Raw genomic sequence first — 17,831 nt, forward strand, 5'->3', positions numbered from 1 at the left:
GTATACTTTTTGTTGACATGCATCAACATTTTATTAGTGGTAGATTTTTCGACAAACTTTGACACAAATTATAAAGACAACCAATAAACCAGTACGGAGGTAGCACATTACATTACATTCAAGAAAAGAAAAAAGATAGACTCCTAGTAGTAATTAAAGGAGTACTACAAGGCCATGGGCATTGGCGGCTTGACGAGTCCAAATGACAAGTACGCTTCGACCCCTATGCGCGATGCACCCTGTTGAACGTATGCACCCGGCCCACTGCGCACCGGCGCGAAACGTGCCATTGCATCGAGCGCTCCGCTGCGCACCGGCGCATGGACCGGGCGTAGCGTAGCTCTATTGCACGACCCCTGTGCCCCTGATTTGCCGCTGCCCCTGATAAGCCCTCCCTCCCCTTCGTTTCGCGTTCACAGGAAGCTGCATCCGCGTGCCGCCGTACCCGCCCTGCCCCTCCGGCGTCGCCGAACCCACTCGTCCGGCTTCGGCGGCGCCATGGGGCCCAAGTCCAAGTCCAAGGCCTGGTTGTCTCGGCAGAAATCGCTGGCCAGACCGAGGCACCTTTTCCCCCTAATTAACCTTTCCTTTTTGGATGCAATGCGGCGCCATTAGTGACCGATCGATCCAGGCCAAGCTCACCGTGTATCCTCTATGTTCCTTCCTAGTGACCCAATGCAGGAGCTTAAGTGCACTCAGCACTACGATCGTGAGCATATGTTTGAGTTGAATCAAAAGCGGCTGCAGACCAAATATTGCGATCTTTGTTTGATGTGTGTGCTTATGGATGCGGTCAGGGATGTGTCTGCCCGCTATGGTGATCAGGAGAAGACGGAGAGGAAGAAGAACATGTCAGTAAGACGCGCTGCTGCCACGGAGCCTGCAAAACCAAACAGCAGCGCTTCCTGGGTTTGCTTGGAGTGCGGTAGCTTTTTTTGTGGTGGTGCAGGATTCGAGCCAGAGGGCCATGTTAGAGCACATCACAAGGAGAAACCTGAGCATCGGTGGTTTGCCAACTCCGATAATACGGATGTACTCTACTGTTGTGAGTGTAACCAGGAGGTTCCTCTCAAGGTTTTTAAGTATCGTCCATCACAAAACAAAGGCACAGCAAAATCAGCAGAAGCTTCAACTGAGTTAGGGCCAAACACCAAGACACTTGATCCGAAGGATGATGATGGTTTGGACAAGAAGGAGGTGGTGACACCGCAGCAGATAGAACCGGTGGAGGTGGAGGGCAAGGGATCCAGCAGTTCGTCATCTCCTCACTCGGAGGATGATGATGGTTTGGACAAGAAGGAAGTGGTGACACCGCAGATGAAACTGGTGGAGGCGGAGGACAAGGGATCCAGCAATCCATCATCCCCTCACTCGGAGGACATAACCAAGGAGCCTGTTTCCATATGCCAGTCAGAGGAGATAGCCAAGGAGGACGTCGCCAAATGTAATGTCATCAGGGGGCTGCCGAATGCCGGCAACACCTGTTTTTTCAATGCCATGCTGCAGTGCTTATTGGCCCTTGACCCACCGCGCAGCATAATGATGGGAAGAAACGTTTGCACAGGGCCAATTGCTGCACTTTTCAAGGAGCTCTTCGTCGACACAAGTGCTTCAAGCAATGCAAAAGACTTCCTTGACCAAAGAAAACTGTTTACATATGTCTGCTCAAGGTGGCCCCAATTCAATACCGGCAGAACGGAGGATGCCGAAGAACTCATCCAACATTTTCTTCATGGTTTAGATGAAGAGGAAGATGAAGCACGAAGATGAAGCACGTCAACCTTCAATGGATGCTTCAAAGAAGGTCACAATTGTTAATTCTATCTTTGCGGGCGAGGAGTCTAGTGCTATATCCAGCACAGAATATGTACACGGTTCCGATAAACGTGAAAGGACCCTTCTATTCCGACTGCCAATTCCACATAGGAAGCACCATGCTGTAGCTTCCAGAAGCAGCAATAAAGCTGATGCTGAGGTGCATGGTGGTGATGATCCTGTATCAATTGAGCATTGCTTCTCTTTGTACACTGAGAAAGAGTTGATACCTGATTGGTTCTGTCGGTCTTGCACTGATACAGCTAATACAAACACATCTGAAACAAAACCTGTCGTGGAGTCAGGTGGTGACGATAACCAAAATAACCAGAAACAGGAAACAACAAAAGTTTCCAGAGCTGCAAGGAAAAGACTGCTTATAACCAGAGCTCCAGATATAATGGTGGTTAGTTTGATGAGGCAACAAAGTGCTCCTAATATTGTTGGGTATGTTAAATTGGAAGGACATGTGCGCTTCAAGGAGATTCTTGATATGCAGCCATACATGGACAAAAGGTACTGTTTTCTAATGCCTTTTGAATTCTATGTTATAGAAGTGGTTTGGTCTCCCATTGATTTTCCGCGCCCACTCATTCATCCATCAACCCCTTCAGTTTTGATCCCCTTTCAGATGCAAGATTAACACATGCATGTGATTGCATCAGTAATTAAGGCACTACCCATTTTTAATAGTCTTGTTCGGATGGATAAGAAATCATTTTACCTGAATCTGAAAAATTGTTTGACCGACTATTGTAGGAAAAAACATTCCTTGACTGACTGAATATAGATCCATGCATCAACCACAGTCATAGCGCAGTGTTAGGAACTACTCCAGCTATTTGCAAGCATGAATCATTACCTAATTAATAAATATAACTCAAAGTTAAAACTATAATCAATAAAAACCAATCGTTTGTCCAAATTAAAAAATCGAAACTGGTATAATTGAAGTTAGCTTAGTTTAATTAGGTCCATACGCATGAAAAAGCGGGAGCAGATAGATTAGCTAGGATCCATGACATGAAAATGAACTGTAATTTTTGACTTAGTATTCTTTTGTCCCTCGTCGGCGACAAACAAAGGCATGCATACTTTCTCTTCCTAGTTTTGAAAATGAACCATTAATTAACTAACTCTATACATTCCCAGCTCCCTCCCTAACCAAAGAAGATCTTCAACCACTACCTAGCTACTAATCATCCTTATGTAGTTCCAGACAATTATTTAGGCTGAACTGGGTGTGGATATTTTCGAATTTGGCATCCCAGTATTTGTGATGTATGAGTGGGCGATAGTTCTGTACAGCTCTACGACTGCTTTGGTCATCACTATTTCCTGTAATTTTCAGATTTGACGAGAATGACAATAACACCTACCGTCTAGTTGGTGTTGCTCAACACATTGGAGATCGAAAAGGAGGTCATTATATTGTGTATGTAAGGGCTAGCAAGATGAATGGTCAGGAACATCTAAGCAGTGACAAGTCTTGGTTTTATGCAAGCGATAAGATAATCAGAGAAGCAAGTTTGCAGGAAGTTCTTGGTTGCGAGGCCTACATTCTTTTATATGAGAGGGTGGGAGACTAAGACTTTATTAGTTATTCTGTGCTTGTTGCCATGTTTTTTTTGTTTCAATAAACATCAATGTTCTATTTGCAGTGTTCAACTCATGAAGCCCAATCTTCTTCTGCCAATGTCACGAGTGAGGAACCTAGACTTGGCGGTATGAACCTTCTGCCCATGATGCCCAATCTTGTCGGGGATTTGATTCCTCCACCCATAGATGAATTGGTCCAATGGGATGAGCAGAGGAACCACAACGGGGATAAAAGGAGAGAGCAGCAAGCGGACAAGAAAAATGCCACACTGCTACCTATGTTTTGGGAGTTTCTTGATCAGTATGTTTATCTCGCCTTTCTATGTTTTTTCCCTCATGTTACTCAACGGGTTCTAATCGAGATAATATTATTTTGATAGGTTCACTCTATCTGGAGAAAAGGCGCCATATTACCGTTTTCAATTGTGGGGCATGCTTATGAGAGGTTGTGGATCAAGGGAGATGTACATCCTCTACTCGCATCTCTTGAGTCAATCAAAGGACCTTGCAATGGGAGTCTGCAATGGTGACGAAAGGTATAATTTTGACAAAATTATCTTGTATGCAATTAAATAAAGCAATAGTTGTGTGCAAGATTTTAATACCGTTGTACTGAACATTGTAAAACAGGCTGAGGGTGAAGTTAACAGAAATTGCCAGGAATTATATGCTGAAACTTGTAACGAGTTTGAACATGGTGGTGACAGAATCCACAAGGAATTTAATGCAGCAACTTGACCTAAGATTTCTTGAAATGCCCAGCAAGTAATGGCCTCAACCCCTTCTCTTTTGTTTTACTATTTATTCAAGGGGTGCATGGAAGCTTGTTATCCATGTGCCTGAATCATGAGTTGGTCACGAAATATTATGGGTTTCACCTCTAGCCTACCCCAACTTTTTTGAGACTAAAGGCTTTGTTGTTTTTTTTGCAGGGTCTAAAGGCTTTGTTGTTGTTGTATACAAATCAGTTTTTTATCCTAGTGTTTAATTAGATACCGTTGTATATATGTTTTCAGGTATGAAGAGTTAAAGGAGTCTCTTGGCGCTGATTTGCTTAGAAATATGGATGTCTATGGTCATGTTGGGGAGCAAATTATGATACCTTTGTGTGATAAATGCGCCTTGATCCAGGGACTTACTGAATATGTGATTAGCAAGCACAGAGCTGGGTACTCATGGGAAGGCGATTTTGGCATAGAAGATATGGATGTCTATGACGGCAAGGTAGTCATCACAAAGAGTCCCAAATTATTTGAGATACTACCTCGAATATCGCCTGAGATGGACACGACGATGGAGAAAGATTTTGATAGCATTGCAACAAAAGTGCTGAAGAAATTCATCTATCGTCAAATTTACGTGCCTTACCTAACACCTTTTCATATATTCTTGAGTGGAATGGGACAATATGCTAAATGGTGGTCAGACCCAGTCATGACGAAGGATCTGCGGGAACTAATACTGCACTATCCTTTTTTCAAGCCTTCAAGGGCTAGGTTGAACTTGCTGGTAGGCATCTTTGATGCATGGAGATCGTTCCATGAAAAAGATATGAGTCCCTTATTTAAGAAAATCTTGAAGAAGACACATGGATTGGCATGGTTAGAGGACATGGAGTCGGTTCTTAATCAGATCATCCTTGATGTCTTTCGTTACAGAGACAAGGATGCTAACTATTATGAAGCAGAATTGCATTTCTTGATTGAGTTGTTAAGGCATCTTGCAGTAGATGGTACTGCGAAGTCCTTCGATTATCAGTGTGAGGATTGTTGGGGAACGTAGTAATTTCAAAAATTTCCTACGCACACGCAAGATCATGGTGATGCATAGCAACGACAGGGGAGAGTGTGTCCACGTACCCTCGTAGACCGAAAGCGGAAGCGTTAGCACAACGCGGTTGATGTAGTCGTACGTCTTCACGATCCGACCGATCAAGTACCGAACGCACGGTACCTCCGAGTTCAACACACGTTCAACTCGATGACGTCCCTCGAACTCCGATCCAGCCGAGCTTTCAGGGAGAGTTCTGTCAGCACGACGGCGTGGTGACGATGATGATGTTCTACCGACGCAGGGCTTCGCCTAAGCACCGCTACGATATGACCGAGGTGGATTATGATGGAGGGGGGCACCGCACACGGCTATGAGATCCAAGGGATCAATTCTTGTGTCTCTAGGGGGTGCCTCCCTCCCCGTATATAAAGGAGTGGAGGAGGGGGAGGGGTTCGGCCACCCTTGGCGCGCCCCATGAGGAATCCTACTCCCACCGGGAGTAGGACTCCCCCCTTCCATGTTGGAGTAGGAGAGGAGAGGGAAGGAGAGAGAGGGGGAAAGGAAAGGGGGGACGCCGCCCCCCCTCCAATTAAAGAAGAGTTGTATATGATGCAACCAGAAGGTTTTTGTCAATCCTAAAGGTGCTAACAAAATATGCAAGCTCCAGCGATCCATCTATGGACTGGTGCAAGCATCTCGGAGTTGGAATATACGCTTTGATAAGTTGATCAAAGGATATAGTTTTATACAGACTTGCGGTGAAGCCTGTATTTACAAGAAAGTGAGTGGGAGCACTACAACATTTCTGATAAGTATATGTGAATGACATATTGTTGATCGGAAATAATGTAGCATTATTCTGCAAAGCATAAAGGAGTGTTTGAAAGGAGTTTTTTCAAAGAAAGACCTCGGTGAAGCTGCTTACATATTGAGCATCAAGATCTATAGAGACAGATCAAGACGCTTGATAAGTTTTTCAATGAGTACATACCTTGACAAGATTTTGAAGTAGTTCAAAATGGAACAGTCAAAGAAAGAGTTCTTGCCTGTGTTACAAGGTGTGAAATTGAGTAAGACTCAAAGCCCGACCACGGCAGAAGATAGAAAGAGAATGAAAGTCATTCCCTACGCCTTGGCCATAGGTTCTATAAAGTATGCCATGCTGTGTACCAGATCTATTGTATACCCTACACTGATTTTGGCAAGGGAGTACAATAGTGATCTAGGAGTAGATCACTGGACATCGGTCAAAATTATCCTTAGTGGAATAAGGATATGTTTCTCGATTATGGAGGTGACAAAAAGAGTTCGTTGTAAAGGGTTACGTCGATGCAAATTTTGACACTGATCCAGATGACTCTAAGTCTCAATCTGGATACATATTGAAAGTGGGAGCAATTAGCTAGAGTAGCTCCGTGCAGAGCATTGTAGACATAGAAATTTGCAAAATACTTACGGATCTGAATGTGACAGACCCGTTGACTAAAATTATCTCACAGGCAAAACATGATCACACCTTAGTACTCTTTGGGTGTTAATCACATAGCGATGTGAACTAGATTATTGACTCTAGTAAACCCTTTGGGTGTTGGTCACATGACGATGTGAACTATGGGTGTTAATCACATGGTGATGTGAACTATTGATGTTAAATCACATGGCGATGTGATCTAGATTATTGACTCTAGTGCAAATGGGAGACTGAAGGAAATATGCCCTAGAGGCAATAATAAAGTTATTATTTATTTCCTTATATCATGATAAATGTTTATTATTCATGCTAGAATTGTATTAACCGGAAACATAATACTTGCGTGAATACATAGACAAACAGAGTGTCACTACTATGCCTCTACTTGACTAGCTCGTTGATCAAAGATGGTTATGTTTCCTAGCCATAGACATGAGTTGTCATTTGATTAACGGGATCACATCATTAGGAGAACGATGTGATTGACTTGACCCATTCCGTTAGCTTAGCACTCGATCGTTTAGTATGTTGCTATTGCTTTCTTCATGACTTATACATGTTCCTATGACTATGAGATTATGCAACTCCCGTTTACCGGAGGAACACTTTGTGTGCTACCAAACGTCACAACGTAACTGGGTGATTATAAAGGTGCTCTACAGGTGTCTTCGAAGGTACTTGTTGGGTTGGCGTATTTCGAGATTAGGATTTGTCACTCCGATTGTCGGAGAGGTATCTCTGGGCCCTCTCGGTAATGCACATCACTATAAGCCTTGCAAGCATTGTAACTAATGAGTTAGTTGCGGGATGATGTATTACGGAACGAGTAAAGGGACTTGCTGGTAACGAGATTGAACTAGGTATTGAGATACCGACGAGCGAATCTCGGGCAAGTAACATACCGATGACAAAGGGAACAACATATGTTGTTATGCGGTCTGACCGATAAAGATCTTCGTAGAATATGTGGGAGCCAATATGAGCATCCAGGTTCCGCTATTGGTTATTGACCGGAGATGTGTCTCGGTCATGTCTACATAGTTCTCGAACCCGTAGGGTCCGCACGCTTAAAGTTCGATGACGGTTATATTATGAGTTTATGTGTTTTGATGTACCGAAGGTAGTTCGGAGTCCCGGATGAGATCGGGGACATGACGAGGAGTCTCGAAATGGCCGAGACGTAAAGATCGATATATTGGACGACTATATTCGCACTTCGGAAAGGTTCCCAGTGATTCGGGTATTTATCGGAGTACCGGAGAGTTACGGGAATTCGCCGGGGAAAAGTATTGGGCCTTATTGGGCCATACAGGAATAGAGGAGAGAGGCCAAAAGGAAGGAGACGCGCACCCCCCCCTCCTCTGGTCCGAATTGGACAAGGGGTGCAGCCCCCTTTTCCTTCTCCCTCTCCCCCTCTTTCCTTCTCTCCTACTCCAACAAGGAAAGGAGGAGTCCTACTCCCGGTGGGAGTAGGACCCCCCCCTTGCCGCGCCCTCCTCCTTGGCCGGCTGCCTCCCCCTTTCTCCTTTATATACGAGGGCAGGGGGCACCCCAGAGAGACAACAATTGATCGTTTGATCTTTTAGCCGTGTGCGGTGCCCCCCCTCCACCATAGTCCACCTTGATAATACTGTAGCGGTGCTTAGGCGAAGCCCTGCATCGGTAGAACATCATCATCGTCACCACGCCGTCGTGCTGACGAAACTCTCCCTCAACACTCGGCTGGATCGAAGTTCGAGGGACGTCATCGGGCTGAACGTGTGCTGAACTCGGAGGTGCCGTGCGTTCGGTACTTGATCGGTCGGATCGTGAAGAGGTACGACTACATCAACCGCGTTGTGCTAACGCTTCCGCTTTCGGTCTACGAGGGTACGTGGACAACACTCTCCCCTCTCGTTGCTATGCATCACCATGATCTTGCGTGTACGTAGGAAATTTTTTGAAATTACTACGTTCCCCAACAGTGGCATCCGAGCCTGGTTTTATGCGTTGATGTTATATGCACGAGTAGAACACAAGTGAGTTGGGGCGATATAAGTCATACTGCTTACCAGCATGTCATACTTTGGTTCGGCGGTATTGTTGGATGAAGCGGCCCGGACCGACATTACGCGTACGCTTACGCGAGAATGGTTCTTCCGACGTGCTTTGCACAGAGGTGGCTGGCGGGTGTCAGTTTCTCCAGCTTTAGTTGAACCGAGTGTGGCTACGCCCGGTCCTTGCGAAGGTTAAAACAGCACCAACTTGACAAACTATCGTTGTGGTTTTGATGCGTAGGTGAGAACGGTTCTTGCTAAGCCCGTAGCAGCCACGTAAAACTTGCAACAACAAAGTAGAGGACGTCTAACTTGTTTTTGCAGGGCATGTTGTGATGTGATATGGTCAAGACATGATGCTCAATTTTATTGTATGAGATGATCATGTTTTGTAACCGAGTTATCGGCAACTGGCAGGAGCCATATGGTTGTCGCTTTATTGTATGCAATGCAATCGCCCTGTAATGCTTTACTTTATCACTAAGCGGTAGCGATAGTCGTAGAAGCATAAGATTGGCGAGACGACAACGATGCTACGATGGAGATCAAGGTGTCGCGCCGGTGACGATGGTGATCATGACGGTGCTTCGGAGATGGAGATCAAAAGCACAAGATGATGATGGCCATATCATATCACTTATATTGATTGCATGTGATGTTTATCTTTTATGCATCTTATCTTGCTTTGATTGACGGTAGCATTATAAGATGATCCCTCACTAAATTATCAAAGTATAAGTGTTCTCCCTGAGTATGCACCGTTGCGAAAGTTCTTCGTGCTGAGACACCACGTGATGATCGGGTGTGATAGGCTCTACGTTCAAATACAACGGGTGCAAAACAGTTGCACACGCGGAATACTCAGGTTAAGCTTGACGAGCCTAGCATATAATAGATATGCCCTCGGAACACAGAGACCGAAAGGTCGAGCGTGAATCATATAGTGGATATGATCAACATAGTGATGTTCACCGTTGAAACTACTCCATCTCACGTGATGATCGGACATGGTTTAGTTGATATGGATCACGTGATCACTTAGAGGATTAGAGGGATGTCTATCTAAGTGGGAGTTCTTAAATAATATGATTAATTGAACTTAAATTTATCATGAACTTAGTCCTGATAGTATTTTGCAAATTATGTTGTAGATCAATAGCTCACGTTGTTGCTTCCCTGTGTTTATTTTTGATATGTTCCTAGAGAAAAATTATGTTGAAAGATGTTAGTAGCAAAGATGCGGATTGGATCCGTGATCTGAGGATTATCCTCATTGCTGCACAGAAGAATTATGTCCTTGATGCACCGCTAGGTGACAGACCTATTGCAGGAGCAGATGCAGACGTTATGAACGTTTGGCTAGCTCAATATGATGACTACTTGATAGTTTAGTGCACCATGCTTAACGGCTTAGAATCGGGACTTCAAAGACGTTTTGAACGTCATGGACCATATGAGATGTTCCAGGAGTTGAAGTTAATATTTTAAGCAAATACCCAAGTTGAGAGATATGAAGTCTCCAACAAGTTCTATAGCTAAAAGATGGAGGAGAATAGCTCAAGCAGTGCGCATGTGCTCAGATTGTCTGGGTACTACAATCGCTTGAATCAAGTGGGAGTTAATCTTCCAGATAAAATAGTGATTGACAGAATTCTCTAGTCACCATCACCAAGTTAGTAGAACTTCGTGATGAACTATAGTATGCAAGGGATGACGAAAGTAATTCCCAAGCTCTTCGCGATGCTGAAATCGACGAAGGTAGAAATCAAGAAAGAGCATCATGTGTTGATGGTTAACAAGACCACTAGTTTCAAGAAAAGGGCAAAGGGATAGAAGGGGAACTTCAAGAAGAACGGCAAGCAAGTTTCTGCTCAAGTGAAGAAGCCCAAGTCTGGACCTAAGCCTGAGACTAAGTGCTTCTACTGCAAAGAGACTGGTCACTGGAAGCGGAACTGCCCCAAGTATTTGGTGGATAAGAAGGATGGCAAAAGTGAACAAAGGTATATTTGATATACAGATTATTGATGTGTATTTTACTACTGTTCGTAGCAACCCCTCGGTATTTGATACTGGTTCAGTTGCTAAAGAGTAGTAACTCGAAACGGGAGTTTTATAATGAACAGAAACTAGTTAAGGATGAAGTGACGATGTGTATTGGAAGTGGTTCCAAGATTGATATGATCATCACCGCACACTCCCTATACTTTCGGGATTAGTGTTGAACCTAAATAAGTGTTATTTTGTGTTTGCATTGAGCATGGATATGATTTGATCATGTTTATTGCAATACAGTTATTCATTTAAGTTAGAGAATAATTGTTGTTCTGTTTACATGAATAAAACCTTATATGGTTACACACCCAATGAAAATGGTTCGTTGGATCTCAATCATAGTGATACACATATTCATAATATTGAAGCCAAAAGATGCAAAGTTAATAATGATAGTGCAACTTATTTGTGGCACTGTCGTTTAGGTCATATTGGTGTAAAGCGCATGAAGAAACTCCATGCCGTTGGGCTTTTGGAATCACTTGATGCTTGCGAACCATGCCTTATGGGCAAGATGACTAAGACTCCGTTCTCCGGAACAATGGAGCGAGCAACTGACTTATTCGAAAATAATACATACTGATGTATGCGATCCGATGAGTGTTGAGGCTCGCGGCGGGTATCGTTATTTTCTGACCTTCACAGATGATTTGAGCAGATATGGGTATATCTACTTGATGAAACATAAGTCTGAAACATTTGAAAAGTTCAAAGAATTTCAGAGTGAAGTGGAAAATCATCGTGACAAGAAAATAAGGTTTCTACGATCTGATCGCGGAGACAAATATTTGAGTTACGAGTTTGGTCTTCAATTAAAATAATGTGGAATAGTTTCACAAATTCGTGCCACCTGGAACACCACAGCTTAATGGTGTGTCCGAACGTCATAACCGTACATAAGCATCGCAGCCCCAAACTTTAAGAAACGACAACTTTGGTTTCTTGCCAAACCACAGTTCATAAGGCGTTGTCTCAACGGATTTTGATGGTGCCCTATTTAACGTGAATGCGGCCGTCTCTAAAGCATAACCCCAAAATGATAGCGGCAAATCAGTAAGAGACATCATAGATCGCACCATATCTAGTAAAGTACGATTACGACGTTCGGACACACCATTACGTTGTGGTGTTCCGGGTGGCGTGAGTTGCGAAACTATTCCGCATTGTTTCAAATGTAGACCAAACTCGTAACTCAAATATTCTCCTCCACGATCAGATCGTAGAACTTTATTTTCTTGTTACGATGATTTTCAACTTCACTCTGAGATTCTTTGAACTTTTCAAATGTTTCAGACTTATGTTTCATTAACTAGATATACCCATATCTGCTTAAATCATCTGTGAAGGTGAGAAAATAACGATACCCGCCGCGAGCCTCAACATTCATTGGACCACATACATCAGTATGTATGATCTCCAATAAATCAGTTGCTCGCTCCATAGTTCCGGAGAATGGCGTTTTAGTCATCTTGCCCATGAGGCATGGTTCGCAAGTACCAAGTGATTCATAATCAAGTGATTCCAAAAGTCCATCAGTATGGAGTTTCTTCATGCGCTTTACACCAATATGACCCAAACGACAGTGCCACAAATAAGTTGCACTATCATTATCAACTCTACATCTTTTGACTTCAACATTATAAATATGTGTATCACTACTATCGAGATTCATCAAAAATAGACCACTCTTCAAGGGTGCATGACCATAAAGGATATTACTCATATAAATAGAACAACCATTATTCTCTGATTTAAATGAATAACCGTCTCGCATCAAACAAGATCCAGATATAATGTTCATGCTCAACGTTGGTACCAAATAACAATTATTTAGGTCTAATACTAATCCCGAAGGTAGATGTAGAGGTAGCGTGCCGACGGCGATCACATCGACTTTGGAACCGTTTCCCACGCGCATCGTCACCTCGTCCTTAGCCAGTGTCCGCTTAATCCGTTGTCCCTGTTTCGAGTTGCAAATATTAGCAACAGAACCAGTATCAAATACCCAGGTGTTGCTGCGAGCTCTAGTAAGGTACACATCAATAACATGTATATCACATATACCTTTGTTCATCTTGCCATCCTTCTTATCCGCCAAATACTTGGGGCAGTTCCGCTTCCAGTGACCAGTCTGCTTGCAGTAGAAGAACTCAGTCTCAGGCTTAGGTCCAGACTTGGGTTTCTTCTCCTGAGCAGCAAATTGTTTGCTGTTCTTCTTGAAGTTTCCCTTCTTCTTCCCTTTGCCCTTTTTCTTGAAACTGGTGGTCTTATTGACCATCAACACTTGATGCTCTTTCTTGATTTCTACCTCCGCAGCCTTTAGCATTGCGAAGAGCTCGGGAATCGTCTTATCCATCCCTTGCATGTTATAGTTCATCACGAAGCTCTTGTAGCTTGGTGGCAGTGATTGAAGAATTCTGTCAATGACGCTATCATCCGGAAGTTTAACTCCCAGTTGAATCAAGTGATTGTTATACCCAGACATTCTGAGTATATGCTCACTGACAGAACTATTCTCCTCCATCTTCAAGCTGTAGAACTTATTGGAGACTTCATATCTCTCAATCCGGGCATTTGCTTGAAATATTAACTTCAACTCCTGGAACATCTCATATGCTCCATGACGTTCAAAATGTCGTTGAAGTCCCGGTTCTAAGCCGTAAAGCATGGCACACTGAACTATCGAGTAGTCATCAGCTTTGCTCTGCCAGACGTTCATAACATCTGGTGTTGCTCCTGTAGCAGGTTTGGCACCTAGCGGTGCTTCCAGGACGTAATTCTTCTGTGCAGCAGTGAGGATAATCCTCAAGTTACGGACCCAGTCCGTGTAATTGCTACCATCATCTTTCAACTTTGCTTTCTCAAGGAACGCATTAAAAATTCAACGGAACAATAGCACGAGCCATCTATCTACAACAAACATAGACATGCAAAATACTATCAGGTACTAAGTTCATGATAAATTTAAGTTCAATTAATCATATTACTTAAGAACTCCACTTAGATAGACATCCCTCTAATCATCTAAGTGATTACGTGATCCAAATCAACTAAACCATGATCATCTCATACAATAAAATATAGCATCATGCCTTGACCATATCACATCACAACATGCCCTGCAAAAACAAGTTAGACGTCCTCTACTTTGTTGTTGCAAGTTTTACGTGGCTGCTACGGGCTGAGCAAGAACCGTTCTTACCTACGCATCAAAACCACAACGATAGTTCGTCAAGTTAGTGTTGTTTTAACCTTCTCAAGGACCAGGCATAGCCACACTCGGTTCAACTAAAGTTGGAGAAACTGACACCCGTCAGCCACCTGTGTGCAAAGCATGTCGGTAGAACCAGTCTCGCGTAAGCGTACGCGTAATGTCGGTCCGGGCCGCTTCATCCAACAATACCGCCAAACCAAAGTATGACATGTTGGTAAGAAGTATGACTTGTATCGCCCACAACTCACTTGTGTTCTACTCGTGCATTTAACATCAACGCATAAAACCTGGCTCGGATGCCACTGTTGGGGAACGTAGTAATTTCAAAATTTTCCTACGCACACGCAAGATCATGGTGATGCATAGAAACGAGAGGGGAGAGTGTGTCCACGTACCCTCGTAGACCGCTACCGACGCAGGGCTTCACCTAAGCACCGCTACGATATGACCGAGGTGGATTATGGTGGACGGGGGCACCGCACACGGCTAAGAGATCCAAGGGATCAATTGTTGTGTCTCTAGGGGGTGCCTCCCTCCCCGTATATAAAGGAGTGGAGGAGGGGGAGGGGGCCGGCCACCCTTGGCGCGCCCCATTAGGAATCCTACTCCCACCGGGAGTAGGACTCCCCCCTTCCATGTTGGAGTAGGAGAGGAGAGGGAAGGAGAGAGAGGGGGAAAGGAAAGGGGGGCGCCGCCCCCCCTCCTTGTCCAATTCGGACTTGGGGGGAGGGGCGCGCGGCTGCCCCTTGGCCGCCTCTCCTCTTCCACCACTTGGGCCCATGAGGCCCAATAACCTCCGGGGGGTTCCGGTAACCCCCGGTACTCCGGTATATATCCGATAACCCCCGGAACCATTCCGGTGTCCGAATATAGTCGTCCAATATATCAATCTTCATGTCTCGACCATTTCGAGACTCCTCGTCATGTCCGTGATCACATCCGGGACTCTGAACTACCTTCGGTACATCAAAACACATAAACTCATAATATAACCGTCATCGAACTTTAAGCGTGCGGACCCTACGGGTTCGAGAACTATGTAGACATGACCGAGACACGTCTCCGGTCAATAACCAATAGCGGAACCTGGATGCTCATATTGGCTCCCACATATTCTATGAAGATCTTTATCGGTCAAACCGCATAACAACATACGTTGTTCCCTTTGTCATCGGTATGTTACTTGCTCGAGATTCGATCGTCGGTATCTCAATACCTAGTTCAATCTCGTTACCGGCAAGTCTCTTTACTCGTTCCGTAATACATCATCCCACAACTAACTCATTAGTTGCAATGCTTGCAAGGCTTAAGTGATGTGCATTACCGAGTGGGCCCAGAGATACCTCTCCGACAATCGGAGTGACAAATCCTAATCTCGAAATACGCCAACCCAACAAGTACCTTCGGAGACACCTGTAGAGCACTTTTATAATCACCCAGTTACGTTGTGACGTTTGGTAGCACACAAAGTGTTCCTCCGGTAAACGGGAGTTGCATAATCTCATAGTCATAGGAACATGTATAAGTCATGAAGAAAGCAATAGCAACATACTAAACGATCAAGTGCTAAGCTAACGGAATGGTCAAGTCAATCACATCATTCTCCTAATGATGTGATCCCGTTAATCAAATGACAACTCCTTGTCTATGGCTAGGAAACATAACCATCTTTGATTAACGAGCTAGTCAAGTAGAGGCATACTAGTGATACTCTGTTTTCACACATGTATCATGTTTCCGGTTAATACAGTTCTAGCATGAATAATAAACATTTATCATGATATAAGGAAATAAATAATAACTTTATTATTGCCTCTAGGGCATATTTCCTTCAAGGATGGCTCCCGCAAACAAATGGTGCAAACTCTTGATGAACTTGAGGTTGGCGGTGCTTACTACCTTGAAAAATTTGTGGTGGCTGCTTTGACTGCTTTGTTAGAGCAATCAGCGATGAAAGATATGTATGTCTTTGTACTGCCCACAACTGCATTTTATTTGTCTTTTCTGTTTAGTTATATTAACTGCTAAGTATTATTTGATCTGCAGGTTGGAGTCTGTTTGGGAGTGCTACAAGAACTGCAATTTCCCATCTCAAAATTAAATTAGCAATCATTCATGGAGGAGAAAGATGTGGCTGAGCCAGGTACACCTTATCATGTCCATGCAATTCATTGAGATGTGAGTTTAGTTGCTCGTGAATGAAAGAGCTTTTCAGTTTTGTTGCATAATCAAGAACAAAGGAAAATATTGTTCTCAAGTCTGGTATGTGTAAATCGTACAGCTTTCTTGTTCCACCAAATGATAGCAAAACAATTTTTATGTTCTCTTCAAGAAGTAGGCACATCACCATATTATTCAAATGGTGTCTTATCAGAGTTATAACAATTTTGTGATCTTAAAATCATCTCTTCTTTGTTCCCTTATCTTATGCAAAATGTATTTGCTCCTTTTAATTCAAAGGTTTTCACTGAAGCTTGTTGATATTTTAGTCAGCCATGGTATTAATTGTCTGCGATATGGTTTACGGATCGTTATATCATTCTTCGCAGTTAGGTGATGGACATGTCTCCACTTCTATTTCGTGAGCAATTCAATGGTGCTACATATCCCTTTCAAATGGCCGCTACATGGAAGAGAGCTGTCAGTGGCTCGCCGACTGCACGAAAACGACGAACCACTCCTGATTACAATGGCCTCTACATGGATTAGATAGTGAAGCTAGATATGAACATGGATTCTGATTTGCTCTGTTTGGGTCATCAGGGTAGTCATTGTAATGTTGCTCTTTCATTCGTACGAGTAGGTGACTGCTGTTGTATCTGCGAACCTGATGTACACTGACTTTGCAATGAAGCCATGGAGTTGCAGACTTATTATTTGTCAAAAAGGTTAATTACTGGATTCTGATTTGCAAGTTTATGTTAGTACTGAATTTTGATTTGTAGAGTCAAGTGGCCTTAGCCCTCAGGCACTGCCGGGTACCTTCCCCTTGCAGCCGCGGCAATATCCCATGTTGAGGTCTTGAAGATAAATAACATGACAGAACTTTGATGTACATTTTGGTTTGTCTTCCATAGTGGGGCCATGCACAGTTTTTTCTAAAATGTTCATTACTACTAAATATTGATTTGCAAGGTTGTGATGGTGCTAAATTTTGATTTGCGAGGTTATGGTATTACTGATTTTTTATTTGCAAAGTTAAAATTATTTCCAGGTACTTGATACACGCTGCAACCAAAGCATAGCAAGTTTGCATGATTAAAGAGACATGACAGGTTAGTAGATTGAAAGTGCAGTGCACTCAACAACATGAAATAGAATGAAAATATGGTAGCACTAGATTCTCTAAACGTTCTCCAGAGCTAACATCATCTGATCACACTTGTAATCGCTAGTGGGTACAAACTCTCACTGATCAACAAAATAAGCAAGAACGACGCATGTCTTCGGACTGAACAAATATCATCATCACACAACAATAATTTTTGTGAATTACACACGCACACACACAGAGAACAACAACAGGGCTCGGTTTCGTGAAGAAGAACAGCAGGGGAGGAAGAGAGAAGGAGCAAAAGCATGCACCACTAACATTGGGATGCATTTCATATATGTTTGTGCGTGCAAGACCCATGAACTGGAGACATGCAAGCTGCATCGTGCACTCAGAGAAGGCAAAAAATCGACTGACGAAGGAACATAGTCAGTCGACCTCGTCTCACAAAGCACCTTAAATCAACGACCACAAATTTGACTGACCAGAAATAAAAAAACTCAGTCGCCTGACATGTAGCTAACGCGATTATTTGTAGATACCGTTTCTAATTCATCTTCAAGCTTTCTGGCAACGCCAGTCTTTTTTCTTTCATAT

At 43.5% G+C, this 17,831-nt stretch overlaps 1 pseudogene; it reads left to right on the forward strand.

Annotated features, from left to right (window-relative positions):
- Window positions 1-498: 498 nt before the first annotated feature.
- On the forward strand, window positions 499-17,011 carry LOC123143608 (uncharacterized; annotated as a pseudogene).
- The last annotated feature ends 820 nt before the right edge of the window (window positions 17,012-17,831 follow it).

Source organism: Triticum aestivum, chromosome 6D (genome assembly GCF_018294505.1).
Source record: "Triticum aestivum cultivar Chinese Spring chromosome 6D, IWGSC CS RefSeq v2.1, whole genome shotgun sequence".
Taxonomy (NCBI): Eukaryota; Viridiplantae; Streptophyta; class Magnoliopsida; order Poales; family Poaceae; genus Triticum; species Triticum aestivum.